The sequence below is a fragment of the Antechinus flavipes genome, chromosome 3, assembly GCF_016432865.1.
Source record: "Antechinus flavipes isolate AdamAnt ecotype Samford, QLD, Australia chromosome 3, AdamAnt_v2, whole genome shotgun sequence".
Classification (NCBI taxonomy): domain Eukaryota; kingdom Metazoa; phylum Chordata; class Mammalia; order Dasyuromorphia; family Dasyuridae; genus Antechinus; species Antechinus flavipes.
This window is the reverse complement of record NC_067400.1, coordinates 450,185,238-450,202,643: the sequence shown is the minus strand read 5'-3', so window position 1 is coordinate 450,202,643 and position 17,406 is coordinate 450,185,238.

Genomic DNA, 17,406 nt, shown 5'->3' with positions numbered 1-17,406 from the left:
TGGATCAGACTATGATAGATACAGACTGGACTTGGACTCTATTCTTGTAATTCTCATGGTATCTATCCTGCTGAGACCAAAGCCCTTCCAGAGGACCTCCAGAAAGCTAGCCCAAACTTTACATAAAGGAACTCCTTAAAGTCTTAAACACCTACACAATGCAAATTTTAACATATATTTTTGGAAAACAAAAAGGAATTACATGCATATTTTCAGTGTTGAAAGTAAAACTCAGTGGGTTACATTTTCTAAGCTTTTTCTCTAACATCAACAATTTTAATTATTAAAACCTATGAATGTCAAATAATTTAAAAAATAATTTCCTTAATTTGAAAACCAATATTTAAAGGAAATTTAATGCTCCTCGCTAGTTAACTCATCATTTTGTTAGGTTTTTAAAGAGTTACTTAATAAACTTTTCATAAACATTTTAAGCTTTCTTTTCTTTGAACTCAATGTCACATTGTCCGAGCTAAATGGACTCTGAACTGGAAATGATTACATTTTATTTTGTCTGAATCCCCAAGAGGTTCTAGAAGATTTTCAAAAGTTAGCAAATTGTATTTTCCTATTACTACAATGCAGACTCCACTATATCATTAGGAAATATTGATTGGGTTCCAAGACACTGAAGTAGATGCAAAGCCAGCCAGAAATAGCCCATTTATTTTCATTATCTATAATAAATTAAGTATGAAAGGCAAATACCATATGAGGAATGAAGAAACTAGCATTTCAGTCTCACATTTATAAATTTAGCTCCTTTTAGAAGCATGAATGTTAAGTATGTATTCCAGAGCCAATGAAAGAGACTTGTGTGACCTGAGCAAAATTTGAAAATTCTCTCTCTAAATCTTGAAGGCTTATGGGACTTAAATTTTACACACATACACACACACACACACACACACACACACACACACTATCTTTTTATCATGCAGAGGGAAATTTTTTTCCTTTAAATACAATCATAAAAATTATTATTATTATTACAGTATTTCTAATTCCACCCTGTGCATGTTTCTCCCTAGAAAAGATATCCCTTCTCTTGGTGTGTTCAGATGGCAACATTTTTAAGTTCCAAATTCATTAAGACTTTTCAGTTCTAAAAGTCTAAGCCCAGAAAACCCATACTTAAGATTTCCCAGTATTCCATTGAATTTGATGAACTAAAAACAAACAAAACAAAACCCAACTCCATTAATAACCTTTTGCAATCCAAACTGAACAAGATTTTATATGTTAGATTCTTTCTAGATATTTTTATAAATTTAATTTAAAAATACTTTAGGGATAATGTCAAACTACAAGTTTTGAATTTGTTGAGGTTATGAGTTATGGAACCTGTTTTGTGGGCTCAAATTCCAAACTTTTGAAGGAACATTGACATAGGCCCTAGATATGATAGAAAAGACATTAATTAGGCATGCCTTCTCTGCTTGTATATTATGGCTTCTCACTAGATTGTTAATTTCTTAACAGGCTAAAAATCATAGATTATTAGAACAGAAGTGAATTTTAGAGATTTTTCTGGGGAATTCATTCATTCAGTAGATAACAAACCTGAATATCAGAGTTCCATAACCTGATTGGAAGGGTCCCATGGTTCCTAATATAGACAAGCTTGAGAGAATAAGGAAAAGCCCAGAAGGGATTGGCTAGAATGTAATGACCCTTTGATAGATAGAAAGTTTTCACATGGTTCTCTAGTGCATTGTTAGTCTAAGGACAAAGTATCTAAGAATTCCCCAGAGATACACATATAATCACAAATATAGACTCATAGCTAACGCCACCCATATAACCAAACTCCATTGAATCCTACTTCTTTGTCACTAAGAGATCTTACCTGGCTCTCCTGGCCTAAAAAAAAAAAAAATACAAAGTTCTTCCAGCACAGTATGATCAACCAGTCTAACACCAGCCCAGAGGTCAGGGATTTCTCTGTTGCACAGGGCAGCCTCAGAATGAAAAGAAGTTATGGCCCCCATCTGGATTACTGCTGACAGCTGCTGACTTCCAGCTCCACAGTTCAATTCCCCTTCTTATCTGATTGTGGCAACCAAGAGCTCCAAGAAGGTTGAATGGCTTGCTTAAGATGAAGGTTGAAGAGGTAAGGCTTGAACTCAGCTGTTTTGATTGGTTATGTCCTGTACTTAAAATTCTCTGCATGTTACTTTCCCTGGATACCTTTAAATTCCAACTAAAATCCCAAGAAGCCTACTCCATCCTCTTTGATTCTTTTTTTTCTTGATTTTTTCAATTTATCCTGTATATATCTTGTTTGTACATAGCTGCTGGCATATTGTCTTCCCTCATTAGACTGTAAGTTTCTTGAGATCTGGGACTGAATTTTATTTCTTTGTAACTCTAGTACTTAGCACAGTGCCTAACATAATAAGTACTTAGTTGACAGGACAATATAGTAAAAATGACAATTTTACCTAAACTAATTTACATATTCAATGACCAAACCTAATTAAATGATCAAAAAATTATTCTACTGAATTAGCAAAAAAATCATTTAGAAGGACAAAATAATCAAAGCAAATAAGGGGAAAAAACTCTAAAGGAAGAAGGTTTAGCAGTACCAGATCTTAAACTATATTATAGGCAGTATTATCAAATCTATATAGTACTGGTTAAGAAATAGAAAGGCAGGGAACAGAGTTGACATACAATTTACAGCAGTAAATAAACATAACAATTTTGTATTCAGTAAGGGTAAAATCTTAAAATTTGGGTATAAGAAATTTTTTTTTGGCAAAAATGAAAAGTAGTATGGCATCAATGGATAGATCAATATCTTATGCCATTTACCACAATAAGGTCAAAATGGATATCTGACCTATATATAAAGAAAATTAGAAGAATATGGAACATATTATTTTTCAGATTTATGGATAGAAGAACAATTGATAAATAAACAAGAGATAGAAAACAAAAGTAAATATAAAATTAATAATTTTGATTACTTTAAATTAAAAAGGGTTTGTACAAATAAAAAAATGTAGCCAAGATCAGAAGGAAAGCAGAAAGTTGGGGGAGAGGACTTTATAGACAGTTTCTCAGATGAAGGTCTCATATCAAAAAATACAAAGAACTTTGTCAAATTCATAAGAAAATTATTGATATAATAATTGATGTAAGATCAAATAATATGAACAGGCAGTTTCCTAAAGAAGAAATCAAAATAAATTATAGTCATATGAAAACATGCGCTATATCAATATTTGCTAGAGAAATACAAATAAAAATATCTTTGAGATAGTATTTTATGTTTACCAGGTTGGCTAAAATTAATGTATATACACATATACATATATGTATCTATCTGTATCTAATAGTAATCATCTCTTGGGAATGGAGAAGGGTAGAAAAAAAAGGAGAAAAAAAAAATTTGAATGACAATTTTCTTATATATTTGAAAGGAATAGCAAGTTGTATATAGTGGATTTGTAGTTTCATTTATAATCATCTTTTTATGATACATATTAAGGAAATGTTTAGTTTGTTCTACAAATATGTATTGATGTAATAAAAAGGGAAAAAATAAAAATAAATTATAGGCACTTAAATGTTTGTTGACTTGTCAAGTCAAAATTCAGTATTTTGTGTTTCTATCATCTTCAAAGTACATATCACAGTGTCTGGAACAGAAGAGGTAGTGAATAAATATTTGATAGGTATAGACATAGTTATAAATCGGTATAGATAGAGATTGAGAGATAACTGCTGGTCAGCATCAGTGCTCCACTGATATACATGCTCTATTTATGAATTAATTTACGTAGAGCAAATTCAGAGTAGCTGAGGTATTTGGATCAAGGCAAGTAAAAAAACTAAGACTGACAATTACTTGCATAGATGAGATAACCTGGTCATGAACATGTGGTCGTGAAAATTGGAGAAAAAAAGAAAATGGGATAGCAGAGTGTGAATGGTGTGTAATTTAGGAAGGGGAAGAAAACTGTGAACCAGTTTTTGCATTTATTAAGAATAAGGACAGCAAATTGGAAATCCACAGATGACGGAAACAAAGATACAGACAGAATGGACTGAGTATTATTGGAGTAGAAGAAATATTTCCATCCCTATGCTTTAGCAAAGTCCTTATCTCTTCATACTGGTTTCAGCTCTTAGGGATAAAGCATTTATGAGAAGGCATGAACAAGATTCCTACTGTTGAGGAAAGCATGGATTCTTTATATTGACTGGAATGAGCATCCACATCAATGAGATCATATCCATAGAAGATTTGATAACAGTTAAAATGGATACTGGAAAATAAAATGGAAACTTTCCCATATTCTTGTGGCACTGTGACTACTTCTCGCTTTGCATAGTTTAGCCAGTTTCTCATCTGAGGCACTTTGTAAGTGGTATACAGTTCCAATTATTTCTAAAATTATGTGATCACTGATATTTTAAAATGTAGAAGCAGCATGAGGTAGAGACTACAGAACAGACTTTGAAGTCTAGAAGATTTCTAGAAGTCTGTTTTCAAGTCTTGCCCCCAACATATCCTGGTTATACGAGCATGGTCACGTCACTCTGGGCAAATCACTTGGCTTCTTGGTGCCTCAGGCAACTCTAAAACTGATTTGCAAAGAAGATGGCAATTTGCTTTAGTAGAGGGTTCTTCACTATGAGTTTATATACTGATGAAATTGGTCTGGTTCTCCCCTCCTACAAGCCTTCAAGAAGCTAAACTGTATAGTCTTATTTCATTAAGGCAGGTGCTGAGACCACTACCTTCGTAAAAATTGTTGAGTTAGGATATCACATAAAAATGGATTTATTAAGTTGGTCCCTTAAGAGATAAGTCTACTTTTGCTTTTGTTTATGTTCCCAACACTTAATACAGTGATCAGTACATAAGTACTTAATAACTACTTGTTAATTGCTATGATAAAATATTCATTTTGTTATATTCATATTGATATAGAAATAAAACCATTTCTTATATAAATAACCATTATGTGACTTAGATGACAGAATACTAGACAAAATCAGAAAAAGCTGGGTTCAAATCCTGTTCTGGCTCTTAGCTAGCTTTTGGACTTTTGCTAAGTCACTTTCTCTTTCTTACCCTGTAAAACAGAGATAATAGTGCCTTTAGAACTTACTTCACTGGGTTGTTATTAGATTCAAACTGGATAACTTCCAAACTTTCAAGAACTATATAAATGTTAGTTATTGTAAATCAATACTGTATTAATTTTCTAAAATGATGGTACCAAGAACAAAGAAGTGAAATTGACATGTTTATATGATGTATGGGCACTGGTTTACTGAATTTTGAGTACTTTTTAAAAGAGATAACAATAGTAACCTTAAGAGAAACAGAAGGAAACTGAAAAAAATTGAAAGGCAATAAGAAGTCACTCTGTAGGTATGCTAGTAAGAATAGAATGGACCTTTAGAATATATATATTTTCAAGAAAAGCTTATGTGAGACCTGGAATTTAATTTCTAAGACTCAAGAGAAGCTATATAGATGGTCCTGTGGCAGATTGTAATGAGGAGAAAAAGCCAAAGACTTTACTCAAAACAAAAGCCATTTTTAAAATTCTTTGGACAAAAAATTCGTGTGCAATTACATATATATTGTTTAATTGAATTGTATTAAGCTTATGAGTATTTAGTCGATTTATAATCAATAACCACACAAAGAATCTAAAATAATCTATCAAATTTCATGTCAAACTGGTAAAGGAAAAGGCATGTACAAACCATTTTGAATACATCCTTAGTTATAAATTGATTCCTCAAAGGAAAACAATTTCAAGAAGATACCATAAATAGTCCATTTATTTTCATTATCTCAAATAAATGGAGTATAAAAGGTAATCACTCAATATGAGGGAGGATGAATTTGAATGTCCACAGGGCTCCATTTGTACATTCATTTTCTATTTGAAACACAAACATATATGTGCTCCAGTGCCAAGACAAGGCAATCATGGGCTCAAAGCAAAGTTATTGTTTTCAATTTTTATTGAAATTTTTTATTTCAGTGGAAAGCAATCAAAGGAAATATATTAAAATAAATTTGAATAATAAATTCTTGAAAGAATAGATTGTCCTAAATTTCCATCAATTTCTTTCTTGGATTAGTTTTTAGTGGAATCTTGGATTCTCAAAGTTAGCAGAAGCCTCAGAGGTCATTTAGTTCACCTATTCAATCCCTAGATAGGAATCCTCTTTATACTACAAATAGATACTACTTCTTTTGGTAGGTCTACAATGAGGAAGAATTCAGTATGTCCTGAGGTAGCCCATTTTGTTCTGGAACAGCTGTAATCATTAGACTTTTTTTCTTATATTAAACTGATATTTGCTGTTTTATGGCTATTATCCCTTGCCCTAACATTACCCTAATAGGATACCAAGTATAAGCAAATTTAATCCCATTCCTATATGAATTTCAAATAATATGATAGCTATCATGTCCCCAACTCTCTCTTTTTCAGATTAAACATTCCTGATTCCTTCATATTACCCAGTATGGTTTCTAGAATCTTCACTGCCTTGGTTACCCTTGTATCTTCCCATCTGTGTTTCTGAAAATAGAAAACCAAGAACATATTATTCTATGTGGATCCTGGCCCAGGCTATCTGTGCTCTTTTACTTAACTTTTTTCATTTAGGAAACTGTGCTACTTCAATTAATTTAGCCTAAAATTGCAGTAGCTTTTTTTGGCTGATAGATCACATTGTTGATACTACTTACAATTTACATTTATATAATCCTTTCAGATTTACAAATTATATTTCTCATAATAGCTTTGTGAAGTTATAGGAGATAAGTATATTATTATCCCCATTTTACAGATGAGGAAATGAGCCTCAATGAAGTGAAGCATCTTATCTGTGGTCACATAGCATATGTAGGCAGGGTGTAGACTCCCTGCCTTCCCAGTATAAAGTATTTTCTACTATGTAAGACACTGAGTTTTCATTTCACTAAAATTTCCAACATAAACTGTTGCTTTACTGTATCTCCTTCATTGGATTGAAGGAGACCACTTTATGTTGATATTTATTAATTTTCATCAATTAGACTTACATCATTCTAGAATAATTCTAGAATATCTAGATCTTTTTAAAAAATCCTAATTCCCAAAGTTGGATTTTAGGCTATGTTTAGCAAAGTAGACCATGGTCTGTGTTTTGATTTCATTCCATTTCTCTGAGACTAAACATTCTTGTCTGTAAAATAAAGGATGAACTGAATAAGTCAAACAATCAGCAAGTATTTATTACGTCTCTATGATGTTTTAGGCATTGATTTAGTTTCTGGGGACACAGACAAAATGAAACAGTTCCTACCTTCAAGGAGCTTTTGTTATATATGGATACTATCTGAAACCCCATCAGAATTTAAAATTTTATACTCTGGGGTATTTTTATTTTTTAAGATATAATTTTGTATGGGAGGGTACCAAGCTTCTTTATTTTTAGAAAATGTGGCAATTCTCTTAAAGTGTCAAAGAGAAAATTGAAATAGTGGAAAGATATCTCAAGAGAGAGTTAAGAAAGAGATAAGTAAGAGGTAAGAAAGCTTCTTGGATTTGAAGCCAGGCTTTGCTACTTCTTGTTTAACTATGGGCATTTACTTGGAGCCTCAGTTTTTTCCTCTATATAATGGGAATTGGAGTACTATTTGTTTTAGCTGCCTCACTGATTGATATGCATAGAGCTCCCCCAATTTCATGAAGAAAGCATTTCATAGAGTATCACATAAATGTGGGTGATTATGAGAAATAGTATATCTCAATAATTAGAGCTGAAGTGAGCTGTCTTGGATAATAGTGTGATTCTCTCTCACTTACTCTCAAATCTATTTTTGTGGGGATTCTTTTTGAGGTACACATAGGACTAGTCTGTGAGGTCACTTTATATACTTTATACTGCCAATTCTGTGAAATCTTTATGCAATATTCATTTAGAAATATTTTAGAGTCCCCTGGTCAGAACTATAACTAGGCCAGGGTGATTAGAACTTTGCTTCAGAGTGCCAAATTTGGAGAGTTCAGAAATTAGAGGATGCTTATATAACTTATCATCCTCCAGCATCACAGAAACAAAATGACTTAACATCTACTTAGTAAGAATAAATCATTGAAAAAGGAAACTATCAGATGGTAGAGTCTCTTCCCATCTTTTATCTTTCTCAAAACTCTTCATTTAACAGAGGGCATACAACATGTTACTTATTCTAGATGTTATTTGTTATTCTTGCCTGGGGCACAATTCTACCTATAGAATTATGATACTTTGGTCAGCAGCTATATTATGAAACTTAGAAAATCCAAGGCAGGATTAGCATTTTATTTCACTTTGGAAAGGGAAACAAAATGGGGCTATAAACCGTGCTTGGAAATTCTGCCTGAGTATCAATTTGCTGATGGGCTAATAAGCATTTACATTTGCTGATCTTTTAGTTAGCTGCTTAATTACTCAATTTGTGCCTGCAAATGGAAATCCTTTGCGTGAGTAAATGGATGCAGGTGCAGATTTGCATGTGTGGTATTAGGGACTCATTTGAAACTTGGTCATGAACCTTCATCTCTCCAAAGTTGAATAATCAAAAGTGATGTTCACAAAACCATGGCTCCCTGAATGAAATAACATCTGTGTAGATCAGGATTATATTTTCAATGTAATTGTTCTTGCAGAATAGCTATTTCTGGATCTTCTAAAACTATTTCTTTAAATGAGATTTCATAACAATCAACACACGTTGAAAAAATAATTTGTTACACTCAATTTTATAAAGATAGATATAAACTTCCTAATCTTTAAGACTTATCAGAATTATAAAGAAATGAAAAAAATTGGTTTGTGGTATTCAATTTGGTAATATGGATATTTTGAATTTCTGTCTCAGTGTAAAACTATTTCAGACTATAGTGTAATGAGTTGGCACATTGTACATTCATTTTTGTCTTAATGTTTTAGAAAGAAGAAAGAACTAAAAGCTAATGAGACAAAATGTAGCCCTTAATTACATTGTCTTGTCTTGTTTGTTTTTGTTTTATATGCATCCATTTTTTCTATCACATCATCAAATCACAACTCTAGCCTTAATCTTTCTCTCTCTCCAAAATTCTGTATCTACATATTCCTATGAATATTTTTCTTACATTTAGCCAAAATGTCTTAAACTAAATGAACCTTTTTCCCCAATAGAACTTGCTTCTTCATCTGACTTCTTTATTTTTTTATTATTATTATAGCTTTTTATTTACAAGATATATGCATAAGTAATTTTTCAGCATTGAATTGCAAGACCTTTTTTTCCAACTTTTCCCCTCCTCCCCCCTCCCATCCCTTCCCCCAGATGGCAGATTGACCAATACATGTTAAATATGTTAAAGTATAAGACTTCTTTATTTTTATTAATGGTATCATAGCCTTCCATTGACTCAGGACTGAAACCATGGAGAAATTTTTTACTTTTCATACTCTCTTATTTCAGCATCCAATTGATTCCTAAGTTTTATCATTTCTACTTCTATTAATATCAGGTTGGATAAATCAAAAACTGGAATTAAGATTTTCAGTAGAAATATCAAGTATCTCAAATATGTGCAGAAGATACCACTCTGATGATCCCAAAAATGAAGTAAGAAGCCTCTTGATGAGGTTCATGAAAAAGAAGAATGTAAAAACTGAGTTGAAGCTTAACATAAGAAGTAAGATCATGGCAACTAGTTTTCTCACTTCCTCTCAAATAAAGGGGAAATGGAAGCAATGTCTGATTTTATATTCTTGGATTCAGAGATTATTGCACACATTGACTGCAGCCATGAAATTAAAAGATGTTTGCTCCTTGGAAAGAAAGCTATGGAAAATCTGGATAACATACTAAAAATCAAAGACATTACCTTGACAACAAAGGCCTGAAAAGTCAAAGCTATGATTTTTCAATAGTGATATATGGCTGTGAGGGTTTGACTAGAAGATTTTTCAGAATCCCTTGGACAGCAAGGAGATTAAATAAGTCAATACTTAAAGAATTAAATTTATACAGGACAGTCAAATATGAACCTGAAACTTATATACATTGGTCACATAATAAGAAAGCAGAACTCATTGGAAAAGAGGGGGAAAAGATCGAAGGTAAAAAGTAAAAGTGACAGAAGAGGATGAAATGGATAGATAGTGCAATGGAAACAATGAACATAAAGTTGGACAGTAGTGAAGAATAGAAAGAGATGCTATGCTACAGTCCAGAGTCATGAAGAATCAAACGTGATTGAACGACCGAATATTTTTCATATCTAGCTTCTTCCTTATCTGGATTTTTATAATCACCTTCATAATGGTTTTCTGATTTCTACTCTTTTCCTCTTCAAACCTCCTTAGATATTGCTATTAATATAATCTCTTAATATATAAATCTGCTAATATAAATCCATAATTACAAAATTGTCAATTATTCCCCATAACCTACTGAATAAAATAAAAGGCCTCAGTACACACTTAAGGCTCTTTTACAGTTTAACCATAAACTACTTTTCCAGTTGCTGCTACCTTCCATTATTCTTCTTGGGGTATGATAATACAACCCAAAAGAATACTCGGTATTCTTTAATCATGCCTTAAATATCCTTGCCTTTTATGTTTGCTTTTGTATCTCCCTTATTTTTTAAGTGCATATTCTATTTTATATATTAAGGCTATTTTGCATAAATCTTCTCTAACCTACTAACGCTATAAGCTTCACTAAGAGGAATAATGTCTCATTTTTCTTTGTATTTCTTTTGGTGTGTATCACAGTGCCTTATACATAACAGGTTTTTAATAAATTTTTATTGAATGAATGAATTAATGATATCTTTATGCCATAGAGATTTGGACCATATGATTATAAGATTATAGATACAGAACTTAGAGGAGTCTCAGGGGCTATCTATCAAATTCTCTTATTTTAGAAATAAAGAAAATGAAGCTCAGGGAAGTTAAGTGATTTGTTCTTTATCACATAGACAGTAGATGTCAGAGGTGATCTGACTCAAGAGCCAGTTTTAGAGTTAGAATCTGAAACTAACATTTTGAAATTTATTGCTGTCGAGATTCAGGGGAAAATGTCAAAATGTCAATATTTTATCTGTAATTATAAAAATCTTACAACTAACAGAAAATAAGAGGCATTTCCCTACTTTAAAAGAATTCTCCATACTTTGGAGATTCATTGAGGTATTCCCATCAAGCTATTTCCCCTCAATTTCTAATTTTCTTCTAAAGTATTATATAGAAGATATATTAAGAACTGTATAAAAAAGATCCCTTAGGATATTTCTATTTTTATTAAAGACATTTCATTCTTCCCTATAAGTTATAAACCCTTTGAGAAAGTGAATATGGGAAGTTCAGGGAGTATGATTTAACCCTACAGATATCAATTGTTTTAGAATTCCTGTTTCAAGTGTCTTTGACAGGTTTCACAATTGGAGAAGGACTCATACTGTCCTTGAAAGCACCATTCTAATTCTTTTACATGATCTGTTTCAACTGAGTTGTAGATATTTGTATTCCAACTTTTTTCTTTTGTTCTATGTGACACCAAAACAACATTCACTCAAACTATAGCGCCTTCATTTTTATGAACACCTTGGTTTGGAGGAGTCAATTGTGTCAGTAAGAAACTACTTTCCCAAACCATTGTGTCAACTATTGTCAATAATAGTTGTTTTGGTGTTATTGTTGTTGTTTTATTTTGCTTTGCTTTGTTTTCTTGATTGGTTTTTGTTTTTTAATAGTATTTTATTTTTCCAAATACATGCAAAGATAGTTTCCAACATTCATTTTTACTAAATCTCTGTTCCAAATTTTTCTTTCTCCTTCCCTTCTCACCCTTCCCCAAGTCTGCAGGCAATTAGATATAGGTTAAATATGTGCAATTCTTGTAAACAAATTTCCATATTCATTGTGCTGCACAAGAAAAATCAGATCAAAAGAGACATGAGAAACATGAGAAAGAAAGAAAAATGAAGCAAACAAACAACAACATAAGTTGAAAATACTATTCCACATTCAGTCTCCATAGTTCTCTCTCTGGATGCAGATGGCACTTTCCATCACAGGTTTATTGAAATTGCCTTGAATCACCTCATTTTAAAAAAGATCCAAAAAGTCCATCACAGTTGATCATCATATAATCTTGTTTTTACTGTGTACAACATTCTCTTGGTTCTGCTACTTTGTACAGCATTAGTTCATGTAAGTTTTTCCAGGCTTTTCTGAAATCAGCCCACTTATCAGTTCTTATAGAACAATAATATTCCTTTACATTCATATATCATAACTTTTTTTAGCCATTCCTCAACTGATAGGCATCCCAACTATTGGTTTTTTGACATATACATAAAGTCTGATTGAATAACATCTAATGAGGAATCAGAGAAAATCTCTGGGAAGATTTGAATAAGTGAACTAGGGCTTCTGTCTATGACTATGTTCTTTAATAGATCAATTATGTCATCACTGTGAATATGTCTCCCAAAGATGTAGTTAGCAGTTCATCTGTATCTTCTTGTCTTTTTCACTCTTGTCCACTTAAAAAGGATAAGGGGGGGAAATACTAAAAGAACAGTTAGCTGCTCTCAATGAATTCAAGTGAACAAGAATGGATTAATGACATCCTCTGATACTAAAAGAATTAGTGGACAGGATTGCTGTAATATATATTAGTGATCTTTTAAAAGGTACTAATGTTTTGGAGAAAGGAAAATGTTACTTTTTCTTTTTTAGAGGTCAGGAAAAAAGGAGAGTGGGAAGAAAAGAGAATGGAATTTGCAAACTAGAGTCCAGTCAAATGGACATCGATATATGGGAAACTTGTTATTAACTTGCAATTAAATAGGTGATGAATAAATATTTCAAAAAAGAAACAATGATCACAATAACTAGAAAGGCTTCATCAAGACCATGTCATGTAAGACTAAACACTTCATTATTTGACAGATTTACTTAAAGAGGCAGATTTAGAGAATGTTATAGATACAGCTTCCTTAAATTCTGAACAAATCATTTGATAAAATATCCTGTGCCATTTTTATGAGGTTAAATTTAAGAAATGTGGGCTAGGGAATAGTAAAATTAGTAGAATTTTAAACTAGTTGAAAAGATAAAATGAAAAACAGTAATTACTAATGATTCCATATCACCTTGGAAGGAGGTCTCCAGCAGAATATCATATATTTATGCTTGGGGTTTAGACTTTTAGAGATACAACTGGGTCAACGTGTATATTCAGTTTAGTAACTTTAGAGATATAGTTCCAAACTGCTTCACATAACAGTTGCTTACTGTCTTCACCAACAATATATTAGTGTGCCTTTTTTCCATTACCTCCTCTAACACTGTCATTTTTTTTTTGTCATCTTTGTCCATGTGGTGAATTTGAATTAGAAACTCAGAGTTGCTTTAATTTATATTTCTCTAATTAGTAGTGATTTGGAACACTTTAAATATTGAATTTTTTTTGAAACTACCAATTCATATCTTTTGACCATTTATCTATTGAGTAATGGCTCTCATTCTTATAAATGTGAATCTGTTTTTTATATGTCTTGGATATAAGATCTATCTCTGAGAAACTTTTTGCAAAGATTTTTTTTCTCCAGTTAACTGCTTACTTTCTAATTTTAACTGCATTAATTTTGCTTGTGCAGTTTTAAAAGTATGCAATCAAAATTGATCGTTTTATCTTTTGTGACCCTTTTGATCCCTTTCTTTGGTCATTAATTCTTTATGCATAGTTCAGAAAGTTATTTTCTTATGTGCTTTTCTAATTTATTTGTTATGTGAACTTTACAAAGTCATGTATCTATTTGGAGTATATTTTAGTATATGGTATAAAATATCAATCTTTACCTAATTTCTGCCAGACTGCTTTCCAGTTTTCCTAGAAGCTTTTATTGAACAGTAAGTAACATGGCCAAAAAGCTGTTTCACTGGCATCTTAAACTCAACATGTCCAAAACAGAACTCATTATATTTGTAATCCACTCTTTTTCTACATTTTTATATTTCTATTGAGTACCATTATCTTTCCATTCATCCAGGTTAATATGCTTAGGATTATTATCAACTTCTCACACCCTTTACCCACATTGGTAACTAAACCTTGTCATTTCTCTCCCCGTAACACTTAAACCTTTCCCTTCTTTGTTCACAAAGCTACCATTCTAGAACAGGCCCTTCTTAGCTATGACCTGGACTATCACCATACTCTCCCAATTGGTCATCCTGACATATATATTTTACCTCTCCAATCTGTCTTCTACACAGCTCTTGGGGTGATATTTCCCTGCTCTAAAACTCATGTAGGCTCATCACTACCTCCAGAATCAAAATTTAAAAATCCTCCAATTGTCATTTAAAACTTTTAACTACCTAAATGTAATCTAGTTTTTATAGGCTCACATATTGCTCTCCTTACCCACATGCTACAGTCCATCCAAACTGGCCTTCTTGCAGTTTCTCAGCATGTGACCCTCCATTTTTCTGTCTCCATGCTATTTGCAAACCTGAAATGAATCAATGAATTTTTTAAAGCATTCACTAAATGCTTTCTATGGGCAAATCACTGTACTGGGGATACAAATAGAAAAGCAATATTGTCTCTGCTCTCACGAAGCTCATATTCTAATTGGGGAGAAAATGCACATAGGAAAATTCAGCTACAAGTCAGATGGAAAAGTCCCATGGTCCCTAGAGTGTAGTAGGAAAGCAGATGGTGATGTATTACTTTAAATATAGTTTCTACTGATAAAATTATATCCATTTCTTATGTTGAGCCATTTGACAATGCCAAGAATACTATGGGAGAATGTTGTTTATCACATCTTTAGTAGCTGTGGCTGAAGAGGTAAAGATGAAGCATCTGCAGAAGCAATGGCTGTATTGCATTTCCAGACAGATTGCAGCTCAGATTTTGACCTCAGGATAGAAGTGGGAAGCTGGACTTCTTAGGTCTAGTGAGGAAAGGGGAAAATGCTGCTTCTCCTGGACTACTTGACTTTTCCTGATTAATAGTGGTAGTTGGTCAGCATCTGGTATTTGTGGGGACAGCTAAGTGGATCCCTTCTCCACAGTGATTATTCCTCCCAGTGATTGTTGTGAAGTCCAGGATGGAAAAAGGACTGGGGGTAATTGACAGGACACGGTTATTCCCAAAGCTCATGAGTTCAGGGTCCTGTGCTATTTCTATCAGAGTTTGAAGGGAAGTAGTCATCAAGATGATTGGCACATGCCCAACAAGCTTCCTCCTTTTTCTCCTTCTGAATCACTTGCTGCCTTAGTTATATTGGCTTTTCTTCTCCATAGTTCCTCCTCACTTCCACCTTTTAGAATCTCTTGTTTCCTTCAAAATTTAAACATCTTCTTGTAAATAAAGCTTTTCTTTTTCCTTCCTTAGCTGTCAGTGCTCCCCTCTCTTGAAAAAAATTACTTAATATTTATTTCTTATATATTTATATATGTATATTTCTGATAGACTTTTCTGATAGACTAAAACTTTGAGAGAGAAATTATTTTATTTTGTCTTTTTATCTCCAATGTCTACTTCCAAAATTCTTTTTTTTTTTTAGAAATTCTTAAGCTTTTTGGTGTTATGGTCCCTCCTTGGAAGTCTGGGGAAGGTCATAGACTCCTTTTTCAGAATCATGTTTTTTAAAAATGCACAAAACAGAATGCATAAGATTACAAATGACATCATGTTGAAATACAATTCTAAAAATACATTTTAAAATCTGTTGTTTTTATTGTCCATTTGAAGTTACAAAGAGAAAAATTTAGCTTAATGTTCCTGTTTTTTCTTTTCTTTTCTTTTTCTTTTTCTTTTTCTTTTCTTTTCTTTTTTTTTTTTAATAATTGTAAGTCTTCAAAAGTAGAATGGTCAGGAGGTAATAGGCATCTTCTCACTGGAAGGCATCAAACAAATCAAGGACTGTTGTAATGAGTATTTTTTTAAGTGCATAAGTTGAACCAGATGCTTCTGAGATTCCTTTCAACTTTGAAATTCTGTGATTTCATGTCCTGTGGATTTAACACAAGGAGTCCATCCGAAACTCTAGGATCCAAAATCCATACAATACTCTTACTATGTGGCCAAACTGTCTCTTTTTTCTGTCATATAATTCTCTGACAACTTCTATATTGTTTATCCTATATAAATTTGAGACTTTTAAGATATATATTCTTCTCCTTATTATTAGTAATGTTTTTCAATCTCTTTTCTCCCTTTTTTAAAAGTCTGCAACAGCCTGCTCATGTCCATTGTGCATCTCTCCACTGTCCAATCATTCTCAACTTCTATTTTCCAGAGGTTTCATGATTCTATGATTCACAGCCAAATTTTTCCTACTAGCACATATATCTTGGACTGGCACTGCAAATGAACAATGAACACAAACTTGAACAAAAGGGCAGTGCAATCTAGGTTTCCTTCCAGAAATTGCAGTTATTTCTTATTTTCAACCTTAATTTGTTCAGTACTACTTCCAAAATTCTTTCTTTCTTACTAGAGATTGGTAAACTTTTTGGTGTTATAGTCCCACCTTGGAAGTCTGGAGAAGCTCATAGCCTTCTTTCTCAGAATAATGTTCTTTTAAAATGCAGAGTAGAATGCATGAGATCACAAAAGACATCAATTATATTGAGATATAGTTCTCAAAATATATTTTAAAAAGTTAAGTGCACAAACCCCAGATTAAGATTCCCTATTCTAATAGAGAGGACTGGCGAGACTTACATGAACTGATGCTAAGTGAAATGAGCAGAACCAGGAGATCATTATACACTTCGACAACGATATTGTATGAGGATATATTTTGATGGAAGGGGATTTCTTTGACAAAGAGACCTGAGTTTCAATTGATAAATGACGGACAAAAGCAGCTACACCCAAAGAAAGAACACTGGGAAACGAATGTGAACTATCTGCATTTTTGTTTTTCTTCCTGGGTTATTTATACCTTCTGAATCCAATTCTCCCTATGCAACAAGAGAACTGTTCGGTTCTGCAAACATATATTGTATCTAGGATATACTGCAACATATCCAACATATAAAGGACTGCTTGCCATCTAGGGGAGGGGGTGGAGGGAGGGAGGGAAAAAAAATTGGAACAGAAACGAGTGTCAATATAAAGTAATTATTAAATAAAAATTAAAAAAAAAAGAAACAGTATCATGTATCCCATTTTCTAAGACGCTACTGAACTGAAAAAATCTATTCAGGATAGGTAGCAGAGTCAGAGATGCAAAAACTATTCTTTTCTTTGTTTAGTCATTAAGAATTGTGAGCATATGGTGGGAAGTGGGTTAGAATGAGATGATAATATTTGAAGCCCAGAAATATCATTATGTTTTGTCGTTAGTTCAGCAA